Genomic DNA, 27,996 nt, shown 5'->3' on the forward strand with positions numbered 1-27,996 from the left:
AAATACCTTTAGTCGCGGTTAGCCTGGCCAACCGCGACTAAAGGTCGTTGCGCGCGGGAACGAAAACCCGGCGAAAAAAACCCTTTAGTCGCGGCTGGTCTGGCCAACCACGACTAAAGGGTACCCTTTAGTCGCGGGTCGCCTCCCCAACCGCGACTAAAGGTGTGGGTTATAAATACGCGCGCGACACGCCTGAGCGGCCAGTTCCTCTTCTTCTCCGCGCGAACGAATCTGCAGCGAAGCCCTGCCCCGATCCACCGCCGCCGACCGTCGCCGCGCCCGAGCCGCCGACCGTCGCCGCGCCCGAGCCGCCGACGCCAACGACGCCGCCGCCCCGCCGATGCCGCGCGCATCCCCGTACGTCCGACGATTTCTCGCCGCGCCCTTCGACGAGCGCGCCCTTCAACTCACCGGCTGCATGCGCCGCCGGCGCACTCGCCGCGCCGCCCGCACTCGCCGACGCCGCCGCACTCCACACGCGTCGCGCCTGCACGCGCTGCCGCCCCTCTCGATCCGGCCGCCGTGATCACGCGCGCGCGCGCGCTTCTCGGCGGCGCTGCACAGAGAGAGCAAGGAGAGAGAAGGGCCAGGGGCGCCTGGCCCACTTTTTTTTTTGTTTTTTTTTGTTTTTTTTGTTTTTTTTAACTAATTAAATTTGTAACTTAATTAAATTGTAACTTAACAAATAAATAATTAACTTAACAAATAAATAATTAACTTAAGAAAAAATTAACTTAACAAATAAATAATTAACTTAACAAAAAAATAACTTAACATGAATTAGTTATTTTACGGAACCGGTACCCCGCGCGTCAAACGGAACCGGTACGTACCCCGCGCGTCAAACTTAATAACGACGTCAAACCCGGTACCCCGCGCGTATACGGAGGGGGCGGGGGCGGCGCTTTTTTTGTTTTTTTAGAGATGGAGAGAGAGACATGCATGCACACACCGACCCCGCGCGTATACGGAGGGGGTGTGGTGAGGGCCACCGTCCTTTCGCCATCGCCGCCCCCCTTTCGCCACCGCCCTTTCGCCACAGCCACCGCCCTTTTACCACCGCCACCGCCCCCCTTTCGCCACCGCCAGGATTAATTAGTTTTAATTTTAACTATACACTTAACAAAAAAAACTTAAAACTTTGTAACTTATAACAAAAAACTTAAAACTTTGTAACTTATAACCGCCACCTCCGCCCGGCCGCCCCGTAAGTCGTCGCCGCCCGTGCACGCACAACGAGACGCTGGCCGCGCGCCGCCGCGCGCGCACGAGACCGCGCCGTCTCTGTTTGCCCAACCGGTTCACGTCGCCCTTCCCCCCCTCGCCACGGCACTTGTCCGATGAATCCGCCGCGACACCCTCTCCCACCCCTTCCTCGCCCTCTCCTTTTGCCACCGCCCTTTCGCCACCGCCACCGCCCTTGTTCACTTAATTAATTTGTTTTGACTACATGTTTTCAGGACTGACATATGGCGGACGATAGAGCTGACCCGATTCTGGACAACTATGATCCGGACGCTGAAGACCATATGTTCGGCATCATAAATGGTGATATTCCATTTGTGCCGACCGGAGAAGAAGAAGATGATATCTCTTCTTATCTGAACCTTGAGGGTGAAGATGAAGGGCGCCGTCAGCAAGATGATGCCGAAGAAACGTCGATAAACGACGATCTTCAATTGGAAGTAGCAACCACCTCCGGCGCCGAGGTATATATATATACATATTGAGCGTCTGGTGATACAACTAACTGATTTGAATAAATGTGTGTGTACTAACGCGCGCGACTCTCTTTCTTATTTTAGCCCTCGGCCGGATCGTCGAAAAAATCGAGTACGTCGTCAAAGCGTGGCGCAACCAAGACGATGAAAGCAGGAGAAACATGCACCATCGATGTTGTCGACGAAGCAACCGGCAGGCCGCTGGAGCCCAGCAAGAACGCCACCAAGTTTGTCAGCCAATGCGGAGCCGTTGTTAGAGACAACGTCTCGATCACCCGCCAGGAGTGGAATGAGCCAAAGAAGGCACGTGTTGGTTTCACTTTTGTCGATAAGAGAGAAAAAAAAGATTGCTTCAACAAGCTTATGGAACATTTCGTTCTACCTCCGGAATACCGCAAATACGATGAGGAGGGTAACAAGATTGCGGAAAACAAGGAGAGGCGCAAGCTAGTCAAACAGTTCGCTCTTTCTAGGATGGCCAACGCATTCCGGAAATACAAGCAAAATCTAGCCCATGACTTTGTCAACCAGGGCAAGACTCCGAATTTCAAAGGACAATATGAGAAACTGCAACATGATTGGCCAGAATTTGTGAAGCAAAAGAAATCGGAGCAGTTCCTTGAACTATCGAAAAAAATAAGGAAAATGCGGCCAAGAAGGAGTACAATCATAAAATGGGGCCAGGAGGGTATCGCTTTTGGCAGCCTAAGTGGGAGAAGATGGAGAACGAGCTGAGGGCGCGAGGAATCCGTCAGTACGGAGGGATGGGACCCAAGGGCCAAAAGCTGGTGGTACGGGCATGGGGGATCGCTGAACCGGAGACGGGGAGTGTGTTTACCGGGGCAAAATAATTACACCCACCAAAAAGCTTATTGAGGCAATGAGGGAGGCTCAAGAGGGAGGATCAGGTTCAACGGAGAGAACGACGCCCGACAAAAGCCCTCGGGAACCCTGAACACGGAGGACGTATACGAGGCATGGGGCCCATTCCGTGGAAAATAGGGTTCCCCCAGAACGATGACCCGTACGGTTACAGAAGCCGTAAGAGAAAGATGGATCGGGATGCAGATGTTGTGGCGAAGTTGGTAACGGAAATGGATGTGATGAAGAAAACCGTGAGTGTACTAGTCGCCGAAAGAGATGCAGCTCGGGCGCAGCATGCTGAAGATCATCCAATGGATCTCGGAAGCCAGCAGCGGAGAAGAAGCAGCGTGGCTTCCACGGAGGCCTCACCGGCTGGTGCACCGACGATAGAAATTACTGCACCGGAGCCTCTGGTGGTCGAAATTACTGCACCGGAGCCTCCTCGCTACCCCGTGGACGATATAAAGGAGATGAAAGCATGTCATCTGTATTATCCTATCGGGAACATGTCCATGAAGGTAGCCATCGGCAGTGCTTTACCACCTGGAGCACTCCACCACAACAACCCCATTCAAGATGGCTATGCTCGTGTGACGGTGGAGGAGATAGTCCAAGGGTTTGAGGACCTGGACATTGACATTGCTACACCTGAAGGGGTGAAAAGACTTGGAGATGTCAAGCGCCAGTTTATTCTATGGCAGAAAAAATTTATCAAGTTTCCAGGCGAGGCGCCAACAAGTCCACCCCCGTACGGTGGTGGTGGTGGCGGTGGCGGTGACGGTGGCGGTGGCGGTGGCGGTGACGGTGGCGGTGGCGGTGGTGCTTCACCTAATACACCTCATTCACGTCAGCCGACGCCGCCGCCCCCCAGTCCTCGTCCGGCGGGTGATCAGACACCGGTACCGCCCCCCAATCCACCTCCGGCGAAGAAGCAGAAGCAGTCCTGGGTTATTAACCCGGACCCTTACGTACCTAAGAAAACAAAGCACTAGTGGAAAACGGGGCTATAGGCCCGGTTCATTTGGGCCTTTAGTCCCGGTTTCCAAACCGGGACCAATTAGGCGGGACTAAAGGTCCCCCCCTTTAGTCCCGGTTGTAAAACAAACCGGGACTAAAGGTCCCGCCACGTGGGCTGCTGGCGCGCGTCGAGAAAAAAACCCTTTAGTCCCGGTTTGTAACACGAACCGGGACTAAAGGTTATTTCGTTATTTTTTTTATCTACTTGGCTCCCAATTATTTTTCGCTCCTCTTTTTTTTCCTATTTTTTCAGAATTTCTAGTATTTCAGTTATTTAACTAGTTTAGTTTCTAACTCCACTTAATCTCTAACTACCCTTAATCTCTAGTCAAATTACTTACTCGTGGTCCAACTTCCCGCTCGGTCACCCATCCTCCCACTACTCCAGCACTAGCACGCTTAACTTCCAAGTTCCTTTCCCATCCTGCTTCCAAGTGCTTCGCGCGCATGTTGTGATACTAGTATCATATCAATCCTATTAACATGTTGGTCTATGTCACACTTATTTATTATTCGAATTCCAAATAATTATTTTAATAAACAAAACTAATAACGTACATGTTGTGGTAATGGTACTATAATTATATTTTTTTAAATTTGTATTATAATTGTTTTTTTAATTTATTATTTTTTAATATTTTTTTGCCAAACTTGAAAATTTGAAAATCTAAAAAATTGGCTAACTTTATGGTTAAGTAATAGTAATCTTTATGTATGATGTAATTATTATTTTAAAAAATTTAAAAAAATAAAATTCCGAATTTCTGGCAAAAACTAAAATCTTCCTGCTTTCATATTTTCATTTGGAATTTTGAGAATCTAAAAATTGGCTAACCGGGTAAACCCTGGTGAATTCGGATGTAACTTTTTCCCAGGATTTTTTTGATATATTATACGTTTTTTTTCGACGTCGTACGCAAAAGTTATTGCGGCTTTACCATTTTTCAAAACATTTTTGCAAAATAAGTGAAAATTCAAATTTGTTAATTTTCCCTAATAGTAGGTTGCATAACATACAAGAATCCGAAAACATTTTATTTTTTGAATTTTGTATCATTTTCTTTTCTATTTTACAGTGTTAAAAAAGGCGATCCACGGGGGGGGGGGGGGGGGGGGTGGAGGTGCATGGGGAGGCAAAAAACCTTTAGTCCCGGTTCGTATTACGAACCGGGACTAAAGGGTAGACCTTTAGTCCCGGTTGGTAATACGAACCGGGACTAAAGGGTTTTGCCCCATAGACCACCCTTTAGTCCCGGTTTGTATTACCAACCGGGACTAAAGGGTCCAAACGAACCGGGACTAAAGGGTTTTCATGATGAACCGGGACCAATACCCCCTATTGGTCCCGGTTTGGTTCAAAACGGGGACTAAAGGGTGGGACGAAAGGCCTCTTTTCCACTAGTGAAGGTACCGGAGGTATCACTGAAGCCTCTCCCCAGGAGGCCTTGGGAAAGTAGTGCCGAGGAAGTCGAGGCGGGCGCGGCTGCTGATTTAGAGAAATGGAAGGCGAGCGTCAAGAAGAAAATAGAGGGCGAGCCCAAGCCAGTATATTCTGACAAGGAAAAGCAGTGGGCTAAGTCATTTTTGAACACACCGTCCCAAGCCGCGAAGAATCTGCCTGACGACTATTTACGTGAACTTCGTAGGCAAGCACTCGCGTTCAAGAACAGGAAAGAGTTGGCGGAGAAGAAAGCCTTGAAGGACGAGGCCGAGTCAAAATTAGAAAGGGGGAAAGAAGTTGCCCAGCTCGGGGAACAAAGTAAACAATCGATCGTCCCGCTCATAGTGCAAGCCGCCGATCCGGATGCCCCCGATATCATAGCAGCTGCGGCAGCACATGGATTGACTGTAACGAGTGCCAGAGAACAAGCGGCCGAGTTAGGTATCACTCTTCGTGCACTGCTAGGCCTTGATGAGGCGCCAATGAAGGACGTAGTATTTACATATGTGAAGAATGGCCCTCTCGTCGAGCCTGCGCAGGAAGGGGATCTACCTCGACAAATGCTAGGTCTGCTAAATTGGTACAAGGGTTACATAAAACATAAAAACACCAAAGAGTATATCTATGCGGAAGTTAGATATGAGCATCACTTCAAACATTACTGGGTACAAATTCCTCTGAGTGAATTGTTCCAGCTGTTCAATCTGCGCGACCTCGACAAATCTATCATCAGTTGCTACGTTCTGTAAGTGATTTATTAATTTCTACCCCATCTCGTTCATTGCCTGCACTGTCCTAACTATCTTGTTGTGTACGCTATTATGCAGAATGAAGAAGCGGGAAATGCGAATAAGGAACATCCATGATGTTGGGTTCATTGACCCACACATCGTTAATTCACATGTGTTAGAACACCACCCCGCCGACGTGGAGGATGACCTGTGGCGGTTTATTAGAAAACAGCAACAGAAAAGTGATATTCTATTTCCTTACCATTTTGGGTGAGTGTTTCTGTCTTGAGCACATTCTCTTTTGTTTACTCCATGCATGGTATGTGGCTAATCGATGAGTTATGCATGACTGTGCATGTATCGTGTCCGCAGGTTCCACTGGATTCTTATGGTAATTAAAGTTCAGACCTCCTCGGTTCTCGTCCACGACTCTCTGAATATGGATCCGGCGCTTTGGGGCGACATGAGAAAAATGATGCAAAAGTAATTATTTTCATTCATTTGCGCTCTATATCGATCGGCCTATTTCGTTCATCATTTCCTAATATCAAGTAACTGATTAATAACTCTCTTGTTTATTTAATTTTCTTTGCCTCGTAGGGTTTGGAGACGGTTCGTAGATACCAAGGTCGGTGAATTCAAAAAGGAGCTACATTTTAAAATGGTAGTGCCGACGACTGGGGATATTCAGCCACCGGGGACCAATCTATGTGGATACTATGTTTGTGAGAGGATCCGGAGATACTGCAATGAGCGGGACCAGACGTGTGAGAACAACATCCTGAGGAATAACCTCCGGAAGACGCTTAGTCCAGAAGCTCGCTTCCGACCACTTCAAGAGGAACTAGCTGGATGGTTGGCGAGGGAAGTCATCGATCCTAGAGGAGAACACTATTACGATGACGTAGAACTTTATATGCACCAGAATTTGTAACTAACTTGTTCAAAATTGTATATGGTCATCCGATATTGAATATATATTGTATATGGTCATCCGATATTGAATATATATTGTATATTCCTCTTGAATTCCTTTTGGTTCTAATTTCAAATTTGTTTGAAATTGTACATTCATATGCATGTATGTATACAGTACCGTAGAATATGTGAAACTCCTTCAAAATTAAAACCCAAAAGAAATAAAACAATACAAATTAAAAAGAAACCAGATTTAGGGGGAGGGGGGCTAAAACCCTAAACCCTGCGGAGGTCTTTAGTCGCGGTTGGCCAGAAGAACCGCGACTAAAGGTCCTCCGCCCTGGCGCTCGCCTGCGGCCCACGTGGACGGGCCTTTAGTCGCGGTTCGTAAGGAACCGCGACTAAAGGGGGGGGGGCCTTTAGTCGCGCTGCTTTGGTCGCGGTTGGGCCACCGCGACTAATGGCAGTTGCCAACCGCGACCAAAGCCCTTTTTTCCACCAGTGTATCAAGCTTCTATGAGCTCAAATATGTTTTTTAATTTTCTTTTAAAGATGTCAGAAATATAAGACACCCTGTATCTGAAATTTAAACAGATTGTCTGATGCATAAGAAAGTAAATTTTAGATCATTACCATGGTGGGGGCATTGTTGTGACTTACTAATTGAGCACACCGGTGTAATTGGCCCATATTAAAGGGTATACAAACATGCGATGCATCACAAGCAAATACGGCAAAAATTTGTTCGTGCAATGACAATTTCATTCTTGCATTCTTGAAAAAATCTTGTAGCAACGCGCGGGGTGTTATCTAGTAACTATTGATTTCTTTTACGTACACTTGCCGACGTATGCGAGGAGGACGGACGGGCTCTATGGGAATTTGAAATAGAGCTGTGGGGATAAACTTGTTGGCCCGTTTGTGACACCAGCTAGCCACCTATTCAAATTTAATAGTAAATATAATAGATAGATAGATATGCCCTGTGTCCATAGAGATGACGTACTACGTCGTGTTCGAGGAGCGGGTTCCAGGAGTGTACGAGGAGTGCAAGAAACAGGTGCACAAGTTCAGCGGCAACTGCTACAAAGGATACCCGACTAGACCGTAACGCCCTACCTTTTAACAAAGGTAGAACATATGTGTTCAGTGCTACTCCCTGGATCACTGATAGCACCACAGTACAAAATATTGCATTCATAGCAATAGTATCAATATTACAATGTAATGATCCAGGGTACGATAATAAGGGGAAATACAACTGGCATAGTCCAAATGACTAGCATTCAAATAAAGTTCAAATATCTAACACAGCGGAAATAAAGTAGCATGGAGCCTCCATCTTTATCATGCGCCACAGACAGACATGTTGAAATGTAGACTCGAGATCCTATCAGTAATCTTCATCAGAACGACCTGCACGTTTGAATATGCAGCCCCACGAATGGAGGTCAGTAGAATGTTGTACTGGCAAATGACACTTATTTGGTGGCAGTTTTCAAAAGACTGACTACATGATATTTGGCTAATGGAGCTGGGCTGATTGCATAAAGTCAATTGTGTCCTATATTTGATAAAACATTTGATAACTTTGTAAATTCATCATGGGTGTTCATAGGGTGCATCATCACACACCATGAAGTTTATTAAGGGGGCACAGAGGGCTCACCATGTGCACCTAAAAGAGGTTTCTAGCGCATTTTATTTGATTTCAGAAAACAAAATGGGCGTTGAGATTCTTCAGTACAATTCCTACCTAGTAGCTCAATTGTCCATGACCGGGGACACGAATAAGGTCTTAGATTTAACTATCGAGAGGTTGTGCACTTTCACCTTAAGACCCAGCCTACCCAAGATTAATATGAGACAATACCTTTGGGAAGAGAAGTTCACACATACCAGCCATACCCGTTACTCCTATAATTCTGCTACCACCCACTGATCTGACAACAGGATGAACCTCCACAACTTAAGAATCTTGGCAGAGCCATATACCATAAGGCTGCACTGGAAGCTATCTAAAACAATGAATAACTACAAATCTCTTTGTTCCTGGGTGGCGGTCCACAATTCATTCAGCCACCATTCCCAGCCAGTCCACCCAAGGGTGCATTAATTAAGGTTGTTAGTGTTCAAAGTTTTGTAAATTTTGTAATGCACCAAACAAATACAAAAGCGGCGACAATTTTGATAGTAGCCAGGCATGGCAAAGCATTTACCTAACAGTGGGGTTTCAGGGTGGCTATTCACTACTAGGAATTCTAGCATTGCATACACTTTGAAAACAAAGAGCAACCTATCATGCATACTACTATAAAAACACTAATGCATTATATAAAAATGGGTGAGAAGATGAGTGTCACTTGCCTTGCTCAAAGCAACCTGAACAATCACAGCAATCACAAGCAAGACCCTGGTCCTCCTCACAATCTAAACAAGGCAAACAGAGACCAAATAAACATAACATTCAAAATGCACAACCATAGACATGTATGCATGCATGATATGCATCATTTAATTTCACACATGGGGATGATGTGAAAATGTTGTATTTAGTGTCCTCTGGTATTTACAATGTTGGAAATTATCTCTGGTTGTATTTGTTTTATTTGGATTTCATTTATAGCACTATTAATCACTTAAACAATGCGTAGACACATCAATTAAAATAGCTTCTGGCAAGTTTATGTTTTATAAAAATCCAAACTTGACATCTCTGGATAGGGTACAGTACTACGAGACTAATGCAATTGTATTCATTCAAAAATAGTTTATAGAATTTGAATTATTGTCAGAATACTGATTTGAATAGATTTACAGAAGCAAGTTTGTGCATGTATCAACTTCGGCGAACTATGGTTCCATGATGATCTACATGTTCTAAGGATTCCAGAGACTACACATTTGTAAATTTTGGCCCACTGGATTAATTTACACAATTTTTATAGTGCCAAAGGGTTAATTCTCTATTTTGAATTATGGTTCAAAATTCATCACATAACATATTATGGAATGGTAGGATTCTACAGGTTCTAATCTTTCCAACGATATATAATTTGCAAAATTTGAGCCTATTGTTAATCTTATATCGATTTTTCAAGTTAGGAACATTTTCTGACATTTGAATTTGAATTTTCTGCCACGTGGATGCTTCCTATTGGGTGGTACCCGTTCGCTAGTGGTTCTAATATGAACCGGCCGATCTAGATCGGACGGTGTCGTGGATATGACCACGGCAGGTGCTACGGGGGGCAGCACTTCGTTGATGCGGGGGCAAGGGAACTCAGCCATCTGTTGATCGAGGTGCACAAGACGCAAGGTTTTACCCAGGTTCAGCCCCTCCGGAGAGTAAAAGGCCTACGTCCTGCTAGATCTATTACTCAGTGGAGAATTACAATGGCAGTCGGCGGCTACGCCAAGAGCTACAAGGGGGAGATTCGATCTCAGATGATGTGTCGTCTAGGGTTTAGCTCGGGGGTTTATATAGGCACCCCCGATCTAGGGTTACATGAGGATAACTCCGAATGATTTCGGTTTCTACTAATCCGGGATTTGCCACCCCTCTTGCAAGTAATCTCCTTCTCCAGTCGCGCAGATCTTCATCCAAGGATAGCGGCCCAGTCGCTTCAGGGCCCAGCCACCCGGTCGATGCAGGGCCCAGACACCCAGTCGCTTGGACGACTGGCAGTCTTCTTGGGCCTTCATCTTCATGGGGAGTGGGACTGGCGACACACCCCCTTAGGGCATATCCCCATCAGTAGTCCCCGAGCGCGGTGGTGATGAAGCGTGGATTCGAAACGAGTCTTGAAGAGGCGCGGTGATGGATTGACGCGAGTCGCCATCGGGCTCACATGAACGAAGTCGCGGACTTAACCCCAGTCTTCAGTCGCCAAGGATTATTTGTCCTGTCGGCGTATGACAGTCGGCGTTGGCCAGTCGTCGTTTGCCAGTCGGCGTACATCCGTCGTAGAGACACGTGGAGGACCCAACAGCTAGATTTCACGTTGACCGAGGCGCGAGCCGTTGGCATGCAGTTGACCGTTGGGCCTGACGTGACCGCAAACGGCTAGTTAACGGTTACTCAGCTTAACCCGGCGCAGATCTCGGCTGTTGATTACGGGGTGGTGATTCTGGAACGGTTTTGAAGGGCAGATCTCGTTCTTCACTCTGGGCGAGTGCGACGGTATAAAGGGCCGCTCCGGGAGTTAGGGCTTACCATTCCACCGCATTCCCCTTTCTTCTTCTCTCATCTTCTCTCTCATTTCGAGCTCCAAACGCACTCATGGCGGCGAAAGGGTTGGGGTAAATCGAAGGTTACCCGGGAGTCTCTCCTCCCGTACATCGCCGCGGGGATTATCCCCGAGTTCAAGCAGGAGCAATGGAGGGTGCCGGCGGCGAACGAGTTGGAGCCAGACCCGAGGCCCGGGGAGTTCGTGATCTTCCTAAGCTTCCTCGACCGCGGCTTCGCGCTCCCTACCTCCGACTTCCTACGACAGCTTCTAGCCTTCTACAACATCAAGATCTCCGACCTCGGGCCGCACAGCGTCCAGCTGATCGCGCTGTTCGTGGCGTTTTGCGAGTGCTACCTGGGCTGCCCGCCCTATTTCCCATTGTGGGTGTCGATATTCCATGGGCGGGCGACCCGGGTCAGCAAGAGCGACCAGTCGCTCATCCCGAACGGCGGGATCACGTTTCAGGTGAAGTCCGGGGAGAGCTTCATCGTCATGGCGCTCCCCAAGAAGGCATAATCGCAATGGCGCCAATTCTTGTTCTACGCCTTGGAGTACACTCCGCCGGGGGAGGTTCGTATTCCTCAGTACTCGCCCAAGCCGAGCGTGCCTCGGCGCCTTAATGTGCGTTCGCTGCCGCGCGACCAGGAGGAGGTGGTGAAGGAGATGCGCTTGGAGATCCAGGCTGAAGGACGGCGGGTTGACGGCTGCCAACATGTACAACTGTTGGCTCTCCCGTCGCCTGATCCCTCTGCATTGCCGTGACCACCACATGTGGGAGTACCGGGGACAGAACGACTGCACCCGCTCGACGGCGGCCGACTGGGATGAGGACGAGTACCGGAAGGTGCTCGCCAAAGTCACCACAGCTACCTTCGCCTCCTTCAACGACGGGCTGGAGCCTTTCTCCAAGGAGAAACCGGCTCCTCAGGTATTAATCCGTCTTCTTCGGTAGTTTTAGTCGAATGGCTGGAGTCGCGAATTCTCTAACGCGCTCTTCTGGTTTGGGCGCAGAGGTCGCAGAAGATTGCCAACCATCTCCCCCCCGCTCGCAGGGAAAGAGCCCGCGGAGATGACTGAAGGCGAGGAGGCCGAGGAGGACGAAGGGGAGCGCACCGAGTCGGACTCCAATGCGAGGGACTTCGTCCGACTCCCTCGTGGTGTGAAGAGGGGAGCGACCTCCTCGTCACAGAGCCTGCCAGAGGAGGGCGCCCCGGAGGACGATGAAGGAGAGGAGACGACTTCGCCTCCAGAAGGAAAAGGGCCCGCGAAGGGGACTGATGAGCCGCGGTCCAAGCGGTTGCGTCAGACCGTTCTTGAGGGCGCCACCGAGCTCCGGCGACCCCTCAAGGCCGCTCTGGATGTCGGGGCTCGAGTCGGTCCGGGCGTGAAGGCGCTCCCGACGGTGATGTAAGCTCGCCCTGCCTTGTCCTGTTTCGTTGCTCGCTGGGTTGGCGAAGAGTTCATATTGGTCCTTTGCAGGGCCAAGAAGAAGGTCCTGACGAAACCTGCTCCAGCCGAGGCGAAGAAAGCCACCGAGCTGAAGAGGGCTGCCGAGCTTAAGAAGGCGGCTGCCGACCCCGCGGGCCTGGCCTCATCGCGGGGGGAATCCGCCGCCGTAAGTAAGGCGACGGGCGCGACCGCCAGCTCAGCTGAGCCAGTCGCCGGGGATGGCGCGCGCCTCGGCGAGTGCGAGCAGCGGTGAGGCGAAGAAGGTGGGCACCGAGTTGGCGATTGCTCGGGGCCCGGACATCGTCCCTCCCGTGGTGGAGAAGGAGCAGAGCGCTACCGAGGGGAGCGGCTCCTCGGCGAAGACGAAAGAGCGGCGAACAAAGGCCGCCAGGGACCCGGCTCGTTCCAGCGAGCCTGGTGCACCGATGGAGGAGACGCCGCCGACCGAAGAGGTGGTGCGGGGTGACGAAACACACGAGTCTCGCCGGCCTCCACTTTCGACCTTGTCGTTCACTGAGTTGCATGCGGTGCTCAGTGATGTCCATGTGGTAAGCATTGCCTGGCTTGTAGTACGGTTCCCCCAGTCCCCGAGGGTCGACTTGGGCTGAAGGGGCGAGTCGAGTCTTCCGTTTTAGTTGGTAACCGGACGAATTCGTTTTATACTTGTTTGCTTTTCTTGCAGGCTGAGGTGAGGCGGCTGATGGACCTTGTGGAGGACACCTCCAAGAAGAACCGACAGCTGATCGCCATAGGCAGTAAGTTATCTCCTTTTTCGGGGTCGGCGAAGTTTTGTGATTCTGCCGACTTTTTTACTTCTCTGATGCTCGTCGTTCTTCTATAGCAGAGGCGCGTGAGAAGGCCCTCGCTGAAGCGCGCGAGGAGTACGTCAAGGAGTCCTTCTACCGGGATGCCGAGTTCCGGGCGAAGACGGCTGAGGAGGCGACAAAGTAGGCAAAGACGGAACTTGCTAACCTCAACAAAATTTTGGAGGACAAGAGCAAGGAGCTCGAGGACGTCATTGCCGAGTACAAGGGGAAACTCGCGGCCGCGCAGGAGTCCAGAGATGCGGCTCGGGCGTCTGCAGCGACGCTGCGAGAAGATCTTGCGGCCTTGAAGGTGCAGCACGCTGATGACCCACAAGTATAGGGGATCGCAACAGTCTTCGAGGGAAGTAAAACCCAATTTATTGATTCGACACAAGGGGAGCCAAAGAATATTTGTAAGCCTTAACAGCGGAGTAGTCAATTCAGCTGCACCTGGAAATAGACTTGCTCGCAAGAGTTTATCAATAGCAATAGTGAAATATAAGCAGCAGTGTAACAAAGACAGCAGTAGTGATTATAGTAAACAGCAGGATTAAAGTACTATAGGCATAGGGATGGATGAACGGGCGCTGCATGGATAAGAGAACTCATGTAACAATCAAGGTAGGGCATTTGCAGATAATAATAACACGTTATCCAAGTACTAAACAATCATAGGCATGTGTTCCATATATAGTCGTACGTGCTCGCAATGAGAAACTTGCACAACATCTTTTGTCCTACCAGCCGGTGGCAACCGGGCCTCTAGGGAAACTACTGGTAATTAAGGCACTCCTTTTAATAGAGCACCGGAGAAAAGCATTAACACTCCGTGAACACATGTGATCCTCATATCACAGCCTTCCCCTCCGGTTGTCCCAATTTCTGTCACTTTGGGGCCTCGGGTTCCGAACACCAATATGTGTATACAACTTGCAGGTAAGATCATAAAACAATGAATATCTTCATGAATAAATAACATGTTCAAATCTGAAATCATGGCACTCGGGCCCTAGTGACAAGCATTAAGCATAACAAGTTGCAACAATATCATAAAAGTACCAACAACGGATACTAGGCACTATGCCCTAAAAATCTTATGACTATTACATGATCAATCTCATCCAATCCCTACCATCCCCTTCAGCCTACAACGGGGGAATTACTCACACATGGATGGGGGAAACATGGATGGTCGATGGAGAGGCGTCGGTGGTGATGATGGCGACGTTCTCCTCCAATTCCCCGTCCCGGCGGAGTGCCAGAACAGAGTTTCTGGTCCCGAGACGGAGTTTCGCGATGGCGGCGGTGTTCTGGATGTCTTCTGGCAATATCGTCTAACCCCCGTGCGTTTTTAGGTCAAAACCCTTAAGTAGTCGAAAGGGCGGCGTCGGAGGCTGGCCGAGGAGCCGCCACCATAGGCCGGTGGGGCCCACACTACAAGAAAAGTTCTGATAGACAACGTCTCAAAATCGTCCGCTAAGGGGTATTTTTCGTCGCCTATGGGCCTAACCCGACGATATGGGTTCTATTGTCTAAAGTGCGTCAGGCAAAGTCCTACGACGATTTTTTCGGTCCGTCGCGCTTGGGCGCCCTTCCGCCACGGAAAATCGGACCGTTGCAGAAATGTTTCCGGGAGCCCGTTGACTGCTGACGTCATGCAAACTGACACGTGGCAGACGCCGTTAATCGCGATTAACGGCGTTAACCGGCTGAAACCCCGTGGTAGATGGTAGGCCCACACGAGGCCTGCCACGTCTTAAGCGGGCCGGCCCATTAAGTTTGCGGGCCGGGCCAGCTGACTTAGTTTGACCGGTCAACTATATAGCTGGGCTGGTTCATTAGTTACGTGGGCCGGGCCTAACCTCTAAGGTTGACTGGTCAAAACATTAATGGGCCGGCCCACTAAGCATGTGGGCCGGGCCGAATGCACTCGTTTGACCGGTCAACAGGCAAAAGGGCCGGCCCAAAAAACATGTGGGACCCACTTTCCTGTTATCGGGCCGGCCCATTTACCAAGTGGGGTCCACCTTAAAGCAAGTGGGCCGGCCCAAGAAGTTATTGGGCCGGCCCAATTAGCATGTGGGTCCCACTTTCCTGCTATCGGGCCGGCCCATTTAGTACGTGGGGTCCACATTAGATCAAATGGGCCGGCCCACCAAGCCAGTGGGCCGGGCCAAAAGCACAGGTGGGTCCCACTTTCCTGTTAATGGGCCAGCCCATTTAGTATGTGGGGTCCACCATATAGCAAGTGGGCCGGCCCAACAAGATAGTGGGCCGGGCCAAAAACACAGGTGGGTCCCACTTTCCAGTTAAAGGGCCGGCCCATTTAGTATGTGGGGTCCACCATATAGCAAGTGGGCCGGCCCAACAAGATAGTGGGCCGGGCCAAAAGCACAGGTGGGTCCCACTTTCCAGTTAAAGGGCCGGCCCATTTAGTATGTGGGGTCCACCATATAGCAAGTGAGCCGGCCCAACACGTTAGTGGGCCGGGCCAAAAACACAGGTGGGTCCCACATTCCTCTTAAAGGGCCGGCCCATTTAGTATGTGGGGTCCATCATGTAGCAAGTGGGCCGGCCCAACAAGACAGTGGGCCGGGCCAAAAGCACAGGTGGGTCCCACTTTCCTGTTAACGGGCCGGCCCAGTAAGTAAGTGAGCCGGCCCAAAATGAAAGTGGGTCCCACACTACTGTTAATGGGCCGGCCCAATCTGTTATAGGGCCCTGGTTGTTTGACTAGTCAACTTGCATTAAATTTCATGAGCCTAAAATCTGATATCAATGATACACACAATTACATACACAAATAAAATAACTAGGAAAATTAAAAGGCAATTAATATGCCCAAATAAAAAAATTACATAGAATCATTGAGGACTTCTATTAGCATCATCAATAACACGTTGACATTTGGCAATCGCCTTGATTGAATCTTGTGTACTCTTGGTCAACATATCAGCTACAGACCTTAAAGGAGCAATACCATGTCTTTTATAAAGTACAGCCTTGAGATGTTCACTATTTGATGAAAAGAATGGTCTAGGTTGACGACTATAAGAGGATGGATCAGAAGAAAGATCAGAACTTTTTGTGGGCCTCTCTTCTAATGAAGATTGCTTCATCAGAACTGCATTCTGATAATAATGCAAAAAGAGTTAAACGATGAACTATGCAAACATGTATTAAGCATTGTCGATATGAGATAGTCACAAGTACTAAGCGCAGACTTACATTATATCGTTGTATAGGCTCACGTCGGAACATTTTTTGCGCTCTATCTTCTACTAAGGACTTCTTCATTACAACTGCATTCTAGTAATATTGCAAACATAGTTACAATAGTGAACTATTCAAACATTTATTATGCAATGTAGATATAAGATAATAACAAGTTGCATAAATAAGACAATGTATGGAACTTGTACTAAGCAGACTTACATCATAATGTTGCACAGGGTCGCTTTGGCGACTATCTTCTAATGATGACCGCTTCACTAAAAATGCATTCTGGTAATATTGCAAAAATAGTTACAACAATTAACTATTCAAACATGTATTACGCAATGTAGAGATCAGATAACAGCATGTAGCAGAACATACCGCTCATTGCAGGTCCTTCTCTTGCGTGCACTAGTCGTGGTCGACATGCCTGTCATTTTAGGTTCAGCCATCAAGTGAAATGCTAATCCTCCTGCTCCATTGTCCTTAATCTGTGTTTAGATATCACATTTAAGACCAAGTCAGCTGGTTTCAAATAACAAAAAACTTGAGCTGCCAAATGAATAAGCCAATATTTACCAGATATCAGATTAAAACCAACTAGATGTTGCTTTGCATGAGATACGAATTTCAGACATTTAGATTTAGAGTAGGGTAATGCCAAGGTTTTCCACATAAAGTAAACTGGCATTAAGAATGACCAAATGTCAGGTTCAAATCACCTTCGCAGTTGCTCCAAGACAAGCATATCAAATAGGCAGAAACATAGTAAAGCATGGATGGCATTGCTATGGCAGGGTTCCAAGTGTTTATCTCTTGCATAAAGAACAAAGCATATAGGTTATAGATAATAACGGAAGTAAACTGCCAAAGTTACCAACCAAGAACTCAGATTCCAACCTTCCCTAGCGTCCCCGCTGTTAATGTTGGATATTCTAATAAGTGGTTCGCATGATCAATCCCTAGGAAAAATAACATTGACAAGTTAGTCTACGATAACACAAAGACCAGACATGCACGCAACAATAACTATACAAGCTGTGCGATAGGAGCATTCATGGAAAAAAAATAGCTATAAACTAAAGACGAGGTATAAGAGCAAACAGATTGGAAATGCACATAGCATGATTATAAAAGCAGTGTGAGAATAGCAGACACAAGAAAACAGCTAGCGGCTAGCGGTGAGCTAATGACGTGGTATAAGAACAACCAGATTGGAAATGCCCATAGCATGACTATAAAAGGAATAGCATGCAGTACAAAAACAGTTGGCAGCAAATGAATGGGTCCCCTATAAATATGTGGATGCACACAGGTGTCAGTAGAATGAACAGGATGGTAGCGACCGGATAATGCTTTGGTACTGTACAATATTTAAACGAACTTCATGCGAAGTAACACATCAAGAAATTTAGTGGCATATGAGATCTGCAAATAACTACACAAAACATGGCTAAAGAAACACCGCGATCTAACGGGCCAGCGTACTAACCAAGCTGCGGCGGGGTGGATGGGGGCGGCAACTTGCATTCCAGCGGCGGCGAACGCGGGAGACGATGAGTCGACCCTGTTTCAGTAGAAGCGGGCGTTAGTGTAGCAGATCTGGTTGGCTGGCAAGGGATTCGGTGAAGTTGATACAGCCGCTGCGCCGAGGTAGTCGGTGGAATAGATCGGCTTCTGTGGAGGGGGGGGGGCGCGGTGAAGTAGACACGGTTCCGTTGGAGAGGATCCGATGCGTCGACAGGAAAGGCGTTGATTGCTACGCTGTGGATGAGGTCGGCGGTGAAGCAGATCCGTCGGTGGCGAGGTCGGCGGTGAAGCAGATCCGTCGGTGGCGAGGTCGGCGGTGAAGCAGATCTGTAGGTGGCGAGGGCGGCGGGGGAGCGGATCAGGTGGGTGGACAGCCAACATGATCAAGGCTACGCTGTGGAGGAGTATGCCGGCGGCGAAGCAGATCTAGTACTGTAGAGAGTCACAGCTTTGGCGTGTGAGAGTATTTTTGAGCTAATGGGGCGAATGGTTGGTGGGTGGGTGTGGGCCTATGGGGAGGGTTCGGGATCTAGGCAAGATATTTCATTGTTACCGAATGAGCCCTCCATGGTCGGTGGGTTGTAGCTTCTGGACCAGGGTTAAAAGGGTAAAACTGGTCACGGGACTTTCGAATGGATGCGGCGGGATGATTTGGCGCGCGGCCGAAATTTTCAGTTTCAAGCTACGAGCAGAACGACAAAAATAATGTTCTTCCCCAGGGAGCTCTCATTTCTTCCTCTTCTCTTTCTCTCTCGGGTCTCTCCCACTCCCCTGGCTCCTCTCCCCCTTCTCTCCGGCAGCCTCGCCGGCCGGAGACGAGGCCGACTTCTCTCTGTATATCGTACACCCTCCGAACTAAATTAATTGATTCAACTTTCCTTAGACGTGTATGTATCTCGAGTAAAAACATGTGTGGATACATCCATATTTAGATAAGCAAAGTTGAGTCAGTTAATTTGGATCCGAAGGAGTTCATGTTGTTGTAAGCTTAGATCCAGTGTTTCCCATGAGCAGAATGGCGCAATGGAGTCGGGGATCTCATCATCGGCTTCAGATCTGGCCTACGGTGCATCTGGCGGATCTTGCCAGCCAAACCCCGATCTGGTGCCATCAAGGTGATGGCGCTAACGGTGAGGCTTGCTTTGGTCAGTGCTTCAGATCTGGCCAATGGGGAAGTCAAGCTGCTAACGTTCACAAGCTCGGGGCATACGACGGCGTCATCCGTCTTGCCCGTGAACATCTTGGCCTTTCAGCGGCCCTTCTCAGAGCCAATATGCCGTTGCTGAGGCCCTTCTTCTCCTTCGTCCTGGCGACTACCGGCGACACCGTCCCAAGTGGTGCGTCCCCGGTGACGGAGTTGCTGGAAAGGATGCGGAGCAGAGATCTGATGTGCGGTCCAGAAGGACTCGATTGATTTTCTTCTATATGTTTTGGGGTCCTTTTTGTAAAGTTGTAGGTCCTATTAGTTATTGTCTAGTTCTCTTGGACCTCTATGTAATTTTTTGGACTAGTTTCCATTTGCACCGATAAACTTGAATTTTGACAAGTTCACGGGAAAAAAAAATTCCTTTGCACATATGGCCTATCATGTATGAACATTCTTGAGTTTTAAACTATATGTAATGGCCAGCACTTGCGCAAGGGGCTCGTCTAGTGCGCACTAGTTTCCATTAGCACCGATAAATTTGAATCTTGATAAGTTCTTGGAAGAAAAAATTGATTCACATATAGCCTATCATGTATGAACATTATTTGGATTCAAACTATACATAGATGGCCAACACGTGTGCAAGGGGGTCCTCTAATGTGCACTAGTTTCCCTTAGCACTGATAAATTTGAATCTTTACAAGTTCTCAAAAAAAAATTGCTTCACACATATACCCTATCATGTACACTACTAGGAAAAGGCCTACCGCCGGCGAACCTAAAAGGCCCATTGCCGGCGCACCACGAGCCCGCCGGTGCGAACGCGCCGGTGATAAATGGCCACTGCCGGCGCACCAGGCAGTGCGCCGGCGATATGTCAGCTACTGCCGGCGCACCACCCAAGCTTCGCCGGCAAAGCCAAATTCCACCGGCGCACGTGCAGCTGCGCCGGCAGTAGGTCTTCCAGCACTGGCGCATGCCACGTGCGCCGGTAGTAGGGCATTTAGGTGCGCCGGTAATTATATTCGAAAATTCATTTTACAGCTTTTTTCTAGCATATTACAATACATATTTGACAGCAGTATATATTTACAACGCAGTTCATATTTAGACAGCATCACATGCAATATGAGAAGCACATAGAGAGCCAAGTTTCATTTCGGTATCAATACACAATTACGCAAGTCTCGTTCCGGAATGTGTTGATTCATACAACACATGTCCATATGCAACACCGAACGACGAAGTTTCACAAAGTTAGAAGTCTCGGTACATAGTCGTCACAAGTATCGTCATACACCTCACAATGTAGGTCCTAACCTAAACTACAATCACATAGAACATGACCAACATGGTCATGATGACCATCATCACGAAGGCCATGGTCATCATCCGGTTCCTCCTCATGTCCCTCATCTCTCCCGCTAGATAACGGGTGTATCTTCCTTCCGCCTCCACCCTAGTGGGGTATCCCTTGTAGCTGTTGCCGCTGAAACGGTGCACCTGTCTCCGACAGTCCTCCCAGTCGTCGTAGACTCCAGAACCCTCCCTTGTACACGACATATGTCGTCGGCATCTCCATTCACAAGACAAGTAAAACGTTAGTACCAATGCAATGAACAAGTGCCAACTCAAATAAGAGACAAGTAGTATGAACTAAATAGCATGTGCCTCATACTTTGTTGGTCGAAATAAATAATAACATACAGGGATGGGGTCAGTGAGGCTAGGTAGGATGCACAATAGATTGATATTTGTGGCCATCACACCAAGCCTCACTAGCCCCACCCCGGAGTGTACAAGTGACCGAACATTTTAATCATCGGCCAATGCAATTAAGAAGTGCGAACTCAAATAGAAGACAAGTAGTACGAATTAAATAGCGTGCCTCATACTTTGTCGGTCGAAACAAATATTAACATCCAGGGATGGAGTCAGTGAGGCTAGGTAGGATGCACAATAGATTGATACTTGTGGCCGTCGCACCAAGGCTCACTGGCTCCACCTCGAGTGTACGAGTGACCGAACATTCTAATCATCGGCGAACTCCAAATACGAGGCAAGTAGTGGTCGAGTAAATGCAAATAATTATTAAGCTATGTACGCCATAATCTTGAAATATATAGCAAAGTAAATGAAACTATAGACACATGTTCACATGCACATTCATACAACTAAATAAAAGCAACTAGTCGATTCTATGGGAATATATAGCAATTATTACAGTACGGAAGTTCAAGGACATATCGTTCAAGCTTTAGCAAGTGTTCCCGTCGTAGGATCAGGTTGTACGCCTAGGGGGGAATGGACGGCAGCCCTCAAGCGAGTTGAACGGCCTCTCATCACGCGACATCTCCAAGCGGAGTTCTATCTCGTCATTAGGTGGTAGACCGTAGCCGTAGAAGAACTCGCCAGACCTATTGTTGACATCCTGCAGGATTATCGTGCAAATGAACTGCTGGATGCGACCCCAGTTCTTTCTAATCTCTCTATCAGGGACATCCGCCATGTTTGCAAACCTGTTTCTGAGATTCTCTGGCAGCAACATGTCATCTGCGTACTTTATGTACTCCTGCATCTGAAGGATGGCGTACCATGCGTCCATCCCATTGTCGGGCGTCGACTGCCTGAGGCAGGGGAAGTTGATTGTGTGGGTTAAGACCAAGCCTCCTCGGGATTTCCTCTCTACTTTGAGGGGGCCTGCCTTGTTGGCGAAGCCGGTGAGAGCATCATTGAGAAGGGCCTTGATGTGGGTGTAGTCTTTCTTGTGGTCCCTACCCGAGTCGAGATAGACTGCATGCGAGTGTTGCGGGTGCACGACGATGAGGGTGCAGAACTTGTCTCTGCGGAAAACACACGGATTAACCTTTGGAAATGCAAATGGAGATATAGGATAGAATGGTAATGGGGGACTAGCGAGTGATTACTTACTCGGGGAAGTAAGGGATGAGAATGGCGCCCTTTTTAATGTTCGCCAGCATGAAATCCTCGACCTGATGGGTGGCAATCGCCCGATCCCCAGCGTTGCAGATGATGCTCTCCCGCATATAGAAGGGGTCCATTATCGCGATGGTCGGCGTCTCCTCCTTAACAATCTGGGCAGACAAGCTAAGAGCAACTAGGCGAACCACACTAAAGAGGAGCGCTTGCATGCGATAGATGCTGAAGATTTTGTTGAACCGGATGAAGCACAAGTCCGTGGGGTACTTCTCGACGAAGGTCATGCCAGTTGGCACCTTCGCCACCAAGAGAGGGTAACCAGGATCTTTTGATTTGAGAAGAAGGTTCTCCACATGCAAGACAGTCTCATGCAAGCTCCTCATATCCGGGGTGAGTTTCTTCACGACATGCTCCGGCAGCATCGGTTGACCCAAGTGATGCAGAGGTCGCCAATTGTTTGGCAACTTGTCAAGGAGTGGGACCTTGTCCTTGGATTTGGCCGCCGCCGCCTTGTCTTGGGCGTCCTTCTTATTTTGCCTCTTCCTCTTCTTGGGTTGTACTGATGGACCCTCCATCGCCGTAGTGGCCGTAGCACGGAGTGTGTTTGGGCTCAACATATTTTTGACGGCGGCGGTGGCGACCTCCTCAGGATTTTCCTCCTCAGCCGTTTCTTGAGAATCGAACAGCTTCTTGGAGCACACATATTTCAAGGCCGACGCATCCTCATGGACAACTTGTGAAGACGTAGGAATATCCCATTGGAAGTTCTCACGTTCGTATTCCTCGGCCTCTGGCGCAGCTGGCTGTTGTGGTGGGGCGCTGACCTCTGGCGTAGCTGGCCGTTCTGGTGGGGCGATGACCACGGGCGCCGTTGGCTGTCGTGGAGGGACGCTGACATGTGGCGCCGCAAGGTGCTTGTCTTTGCTTGCCGTCGACCCCGAGTAGGTGTTGATCCGAATTAGGGTCTTCGGCCATAGCAGTACCCAACCCTTCAGTGAGGCCAGATTCAACGGGCTATCATCATCGGCACCATGCGGTTGATTAGGAGGAAACAAATCCTCATATCCCGGTAACGCCCGATCCACTTCAACCCGGTAAACGTCATCCGCCATATCTCGTGTGTGCCACTTCTTATCCAGGGGCCGAAGGATGGACCCCCTCGCGACGTCTTTGAGTTCGTCGTTTACTCTCATCAAGAAGGTGCATGGCGTCGAGAGCGCCTGCGAGATAATGTGTATGGAGTTAGAGAGAGGGCAAGGATGACAAAACTAATATATTAACTTGATGTACACATTAGTTAATTACCGTGAGGGCGTTGAGCTCGGCTAATGTCGACGGGCCAGCACATGCGGCGGCGGGCGTGCAAGTGACGGAGGGGCTGCTACCCGGCATGGACGGTGAATCCCTAGCACCAGCGACATTGCCGGCGGCCGGAGGAGTCTCCATTATAACATTGTCATTGCCGGCGGCCGGAGGAGTCTCCATTATAACATTGTCATTGCCGGCGGACGGCGGCGCCATCGAGTTGCTGCCGTCGAAGCTAACCACTTGGATTTCCGGGGGGGGGGGCCTTGTTTGCCACCCTCATACCACGCGCGTAGAGCATTGAAATCTGCTTGGACTGAAGCGGCGACTTCAGCTTTGACTTCAGGTACGAGTGTAGCTTTGAGTTGCGGTACCAGTTGCGGTACCAAACCAGCTTGGACTTGGGCTAGGATTGAATCCCTCATTTCCTCCGCCTCCCGCTGCTTCCTCTCATTGCGCGCATTTTTATCAGCCGCAGACGACAAGCCGTAGTGATCATGCTTGTGGCCTATACCGGCGCCAGCCACACGGCCTCTATGCAGCCTTCTCGTAGGTGAATGCTCATTGACGATGTTTAGCGCCCGTACGAGAGGCTTGTCCCATGCTACCCTGCCCGTCGACGCCTGGGACGAGGAGCCTTCATCACCTTGTTGAGAAAGTCTTTGTCTTTCTTCTTCCTGCGGAAGAAACGTGAACCATTTAGAAATGTTGCTACTATTATATGAACGATACTTGATCTAATAAAACCGGTAAATTGCTTACCAGTTTTTTCTCCAACGACAGGACCTTCTGGTCGTTCGTGAACCAAATTATGTCGGTTACGACCTTGGGGTCCATGACAAGTTCCCCGGTTAGTTTCTTCTTATGGTACCGCGACCTGATGAATCTTCTTTCAAGCGGGTCCTTGTACTTGAGCCAGGGGTTCTCAATGCCGGCATTTACATACGCCTCGTCCTCCTTCGCCCAATAGGGCTCCTTTCCCTCGTACCCACGGCTCCCAAGGTTGTGGTTGCCGATGTTAAGCTCCCGCATTTCCTTCCCCCACAACTTGCGATTCTTCGTCGCTTGTAGCTCTTCATTGGCCACGAAAGCATCAAAGTCCGCCTGGGAGACATGCGGAAAGGCAGAGTGGAGCTCTTCGAAACCTTTGCCGTCAGAAATCATCTTCCGCACCATGTACTTATAGCTGCTGAGGTGTTTGGTGAACTTCAAGAGGGCTTGTGAGTTCACAATGTTCTTGGATTCATCAGTGGAGGCGTAGTCGCCTAGGAACTTGTATCGTGAGTGCAACCTCGCAATGAGCTGGGCTCGCAAATGCGCTTTGCTCTCAGCTCGGAGATCCGTCTCGTTGAGATTGATGACCTCTCGGAGGATACATGCCAGTTGGTTGCCGTACCCCTTGGCAACATCCTTAGGCTCCACCGGCAAACCACTGGCGGGGTCCACCTCTTTGACTGTGTCTCTGCCGGTGCCGACCGTGTTTTGGCGCCTTGCCTTCCGCGGCCTCTTGGCTCCACTTGTCCCGGTGGCAGTACTCCCGGCGGCGCCGCTAGGATCATCGCCGCTTGTCTCGCCGCCATTACCCCCGGCGGCGCCGGTTGCCTCATCGCTGCTAGGCTCGTAGGTACTACCCCCGGCGGCGCCGCTTGCCTCGTTGCCGCTCGGCTCATCGGCACTACCCCCAGCGGCATCCTCTATCTCATGGTCCTCGTCGCCGCCAACACCAGGGGCTTCGGCATCCTCCTCCGTCCTAAAGAAGTGCCTATTGTAGTGCTCCTCTAACTCTTCTTGAGACGACATGGTGGCTTGCACTAATAGAAGATGAAAGAGTTAGAATTCACGGAAAAATTCGACATGACCTTTGCTAAAAATTGGTCATGCCGAGTGCTAGAATTGCCGGAACGGAAATGAATCGACATTCCGGCACTCAATAGCAACTCAATCCCTGTGTAACAGAAATGCAATTCACATATATGATACATAGCAAAATTTCAATTGATATAGCATTTGTGAACACTTGACAGCATCAATTGATATAGCACATTTTTTCAAACCAGCGAATAGCACTTGTTCTTTTTTCAAACCAGAGAATAGCACATACTGCAACCTCTACTTCTATAGCATTTTAAATCCCTGGCACCTACTGAGAACCTGTGTAGTACAATAATTAGGCAACCTGAATGCATCACCAGAACTCCGTCGATATCACTGGTTAAACTAAGCAACATTTTAATTTTAAACCAGTAGCTAAACCAGTAGTAGCATTTAGTCTCTGTCAATTTATCCACTATTAGTCTCTGCCAATTTATCCACTATTAACTAAACCAGCAGCAAGAGAGCAACATAAGCTTAATTTCATTTTCTTAACCAGAATTTGTACAGAATTTATAGAATTTGTACAGAATTTACAGAATTTGTACAGAATTTACAGAATTTAACTAAACCAGATGTTGCTATATCTTGGCATTTACAGAATTTGTACAGAATTTACAGAATTTCAGCCAGCCCACATGATGAACCATAGCATAAAATAATCTTTAGTAGCAGCAGCATTGCATTCCTATTTTTTATGTACCCCTGGATCAGTAGCATGCACTTGACCAAAAGGAAGCGAAGTAAAGTTAATATAGCAGCAACTATATATGAACCACATTAGTCTCTGCTATATAGCAGCAACTATATATGAACCAAGCTACTGCATTTTCCATTTCATCTAAACCAACATAAATCAACTAAATGAACCTAGCTAGCTACTGCATTTTGCATTTCATCTAAACCAACTAAACCAACTATATAAATTGCTTACCATTTCATTTTGCATTTCCTACTGCATTCATTTTCAACCAAAAAATTAGTTTCAAACCAGAGAGCAGCATGATGCAATTTCATTTTATTAACCAGAGAGCAACATGAGCTTAATTGTTTCATTTTCTTATATATATGGCAGTGGCATATATATGGATCATTTTAAAATTGGTTTAGTTTCAAAATACAGTAGCATACAAACCAGAGAACAAATTCATTTTCTAGCATACACTAGCATACCATTTCATATAAACAAATCTACTGCATGCTTTTCATTTTCTTTTTTCAAACCAGAGAACAAATTCAAACCAGAGAAATAGCATGTGAACCAGAGAAATTAAAATAGCACATGTGAACCAGACATTAGGCATTTTCATTTAAGCAAACAACAGCATAGTCATGGATTTAAGCAACAGCATAGTCATGGACTAGAGTAGCACTTACAGTAGCACTTAGCATTTGATAGCACTTACAGTAGCATAAAGTAGCATAAAAGTAGCTAGCTACTTCACTTGCATTTCATCTAAACCAACTAAACCAACATATATAAAGTTCATTTTCAACTTGATTGCTATATCATTTAAACCTACTGCATCATTTTATTTCTAGTTGAAAAATTAGAGAGAGCATTTCATATATATATAGCATGAACCATTTTTTACAATAGCATGGACTGCAATAGCATTTTCTCTGGTTTTTACAATAGCATGGACCATTAAGCATTATTAAACCAGAGAATAAATGCAGTAGAATTTCAAACAATGTAATGCAATGCAACCAGGGAACATTCTTTCTTTTTTCTCTTTCTTTTTTAAACAGAGAACTATATGAATGCAATGCAATGCAACCAGGGAGCATTCTTTCTTTTTAGGGAAGCATCTAATGTAGTAGCATTTCAAACAATGCAACCAGAGAATAAATGCAGTAGAATTTCAAACAATGCAGTAGCATAGCAGTAGCATTTTCATTTCATTTTCCTTTATATAGCAGCAGTAACACAACAATTTATGGCAGCATTTTTGCATTTCATTCTTGTTATGAGCCATGAGCATGAGCAAGCATTTTTGTATTTCATTCTTTTTATATATCAACCAGTAGCATTTTCAAGGCAGTACTACAACTTTATTTCAATTTTTGCTATGAACCCTAAACCAGGGCATCAAATTCCTATGAACCCAGGGTATCAAATTGAATTTGCTATGAACCAGGGCATCAAATTCAGAGAGTAGCGAGGGGATCGAAGAGGGAGGGGAAGAGGGAAGGGGAGAGGGAAGCTTACCGTGGCAGGTGGTGGGCGCTGGTGGAGGGGACGGTGGAGGACGGTGGCGCCGACGTCCCCGGCCTGCTACGCGCGCTCCTCTCGGCAGCGGCGTTCTCCTCCTCTCGGCGGCGGGGTAGCGGCAGGTCCGGGGCTCCCCTGCTCCTGCTCCTCCTCTCTGTAGCGGCCGGCGAGCGGTGGATTCGGGCCTTCCACGCGGCGGCGTACGGGGCAGGTGGTGGGGGCTGGTGGAGGTGGATGGTGGCGGTGCAGAACAGTGGATGTGGCGGCGAACGGCGGGTTAGGGTTCGACGTCGTCGTCTCGGCTCGATTTGGGAAGAAGGGATGAGGAAGAGGATCGCGCGGTTAAGTCCCAGGTATACCCGCAGTAGTCTTCTTGCGGCGCACCGAGCCTTTGGTTCGCCGGGGACAAGTTTTCCCCCGGCGAACCAAAGGCCTGGTGCGCCGGCAGTAAGACTACTGCGGGTATACCTGGGACTTGGCCAAATCATGCAATTCCCACTCTCTTTTGTTTTTCTTTATTTCTTTTCTATTTCTTTTATGTTTCTATTATTTTCTGGCTTTTTCTATTATATTTATGTTCTTATCTTTTTAA

The 27,996-nt window shown here is 48.2% G+C and overlaps 1 long non-coding RNA gene across 1 annotated transcript; it reads left to right on the forward strand.

Moving 5' to 3' along the window:
- Positions 1-5,664: 5,664 nt before the first annotated feature.
- Positions 5,665-6,757, forward strand: LOC139830169 (uncharacterized). The gene is made up of 3 exons (XR_011742211.1): positions 5,665-5,788; positions 5,871-6,257; positions 6,375-6,757. It is a non-coding gene; the product is annotated as an uncharacterized lncRNA (long non-coding RNA).
- The last annotated feature ends 21,239 nt before the right edge of the window (positions 6,758-27,996 follow it).

This window comes from Lolium perenne, chromosome 4 (assembly GCF_019359855.2).
Source record: "Lolium perenne isolate Kyuss_39 chromosome 4, Kyuss_2.0, whole genome shotgun sequence".
NCBI classification, from domain to species: domain Eukaryota; kingdom Viridiplantae; phylum Streptophyta; class Magnoliopsida; order Poales; family Poaceae; genus Lolium; species Lolium perenne.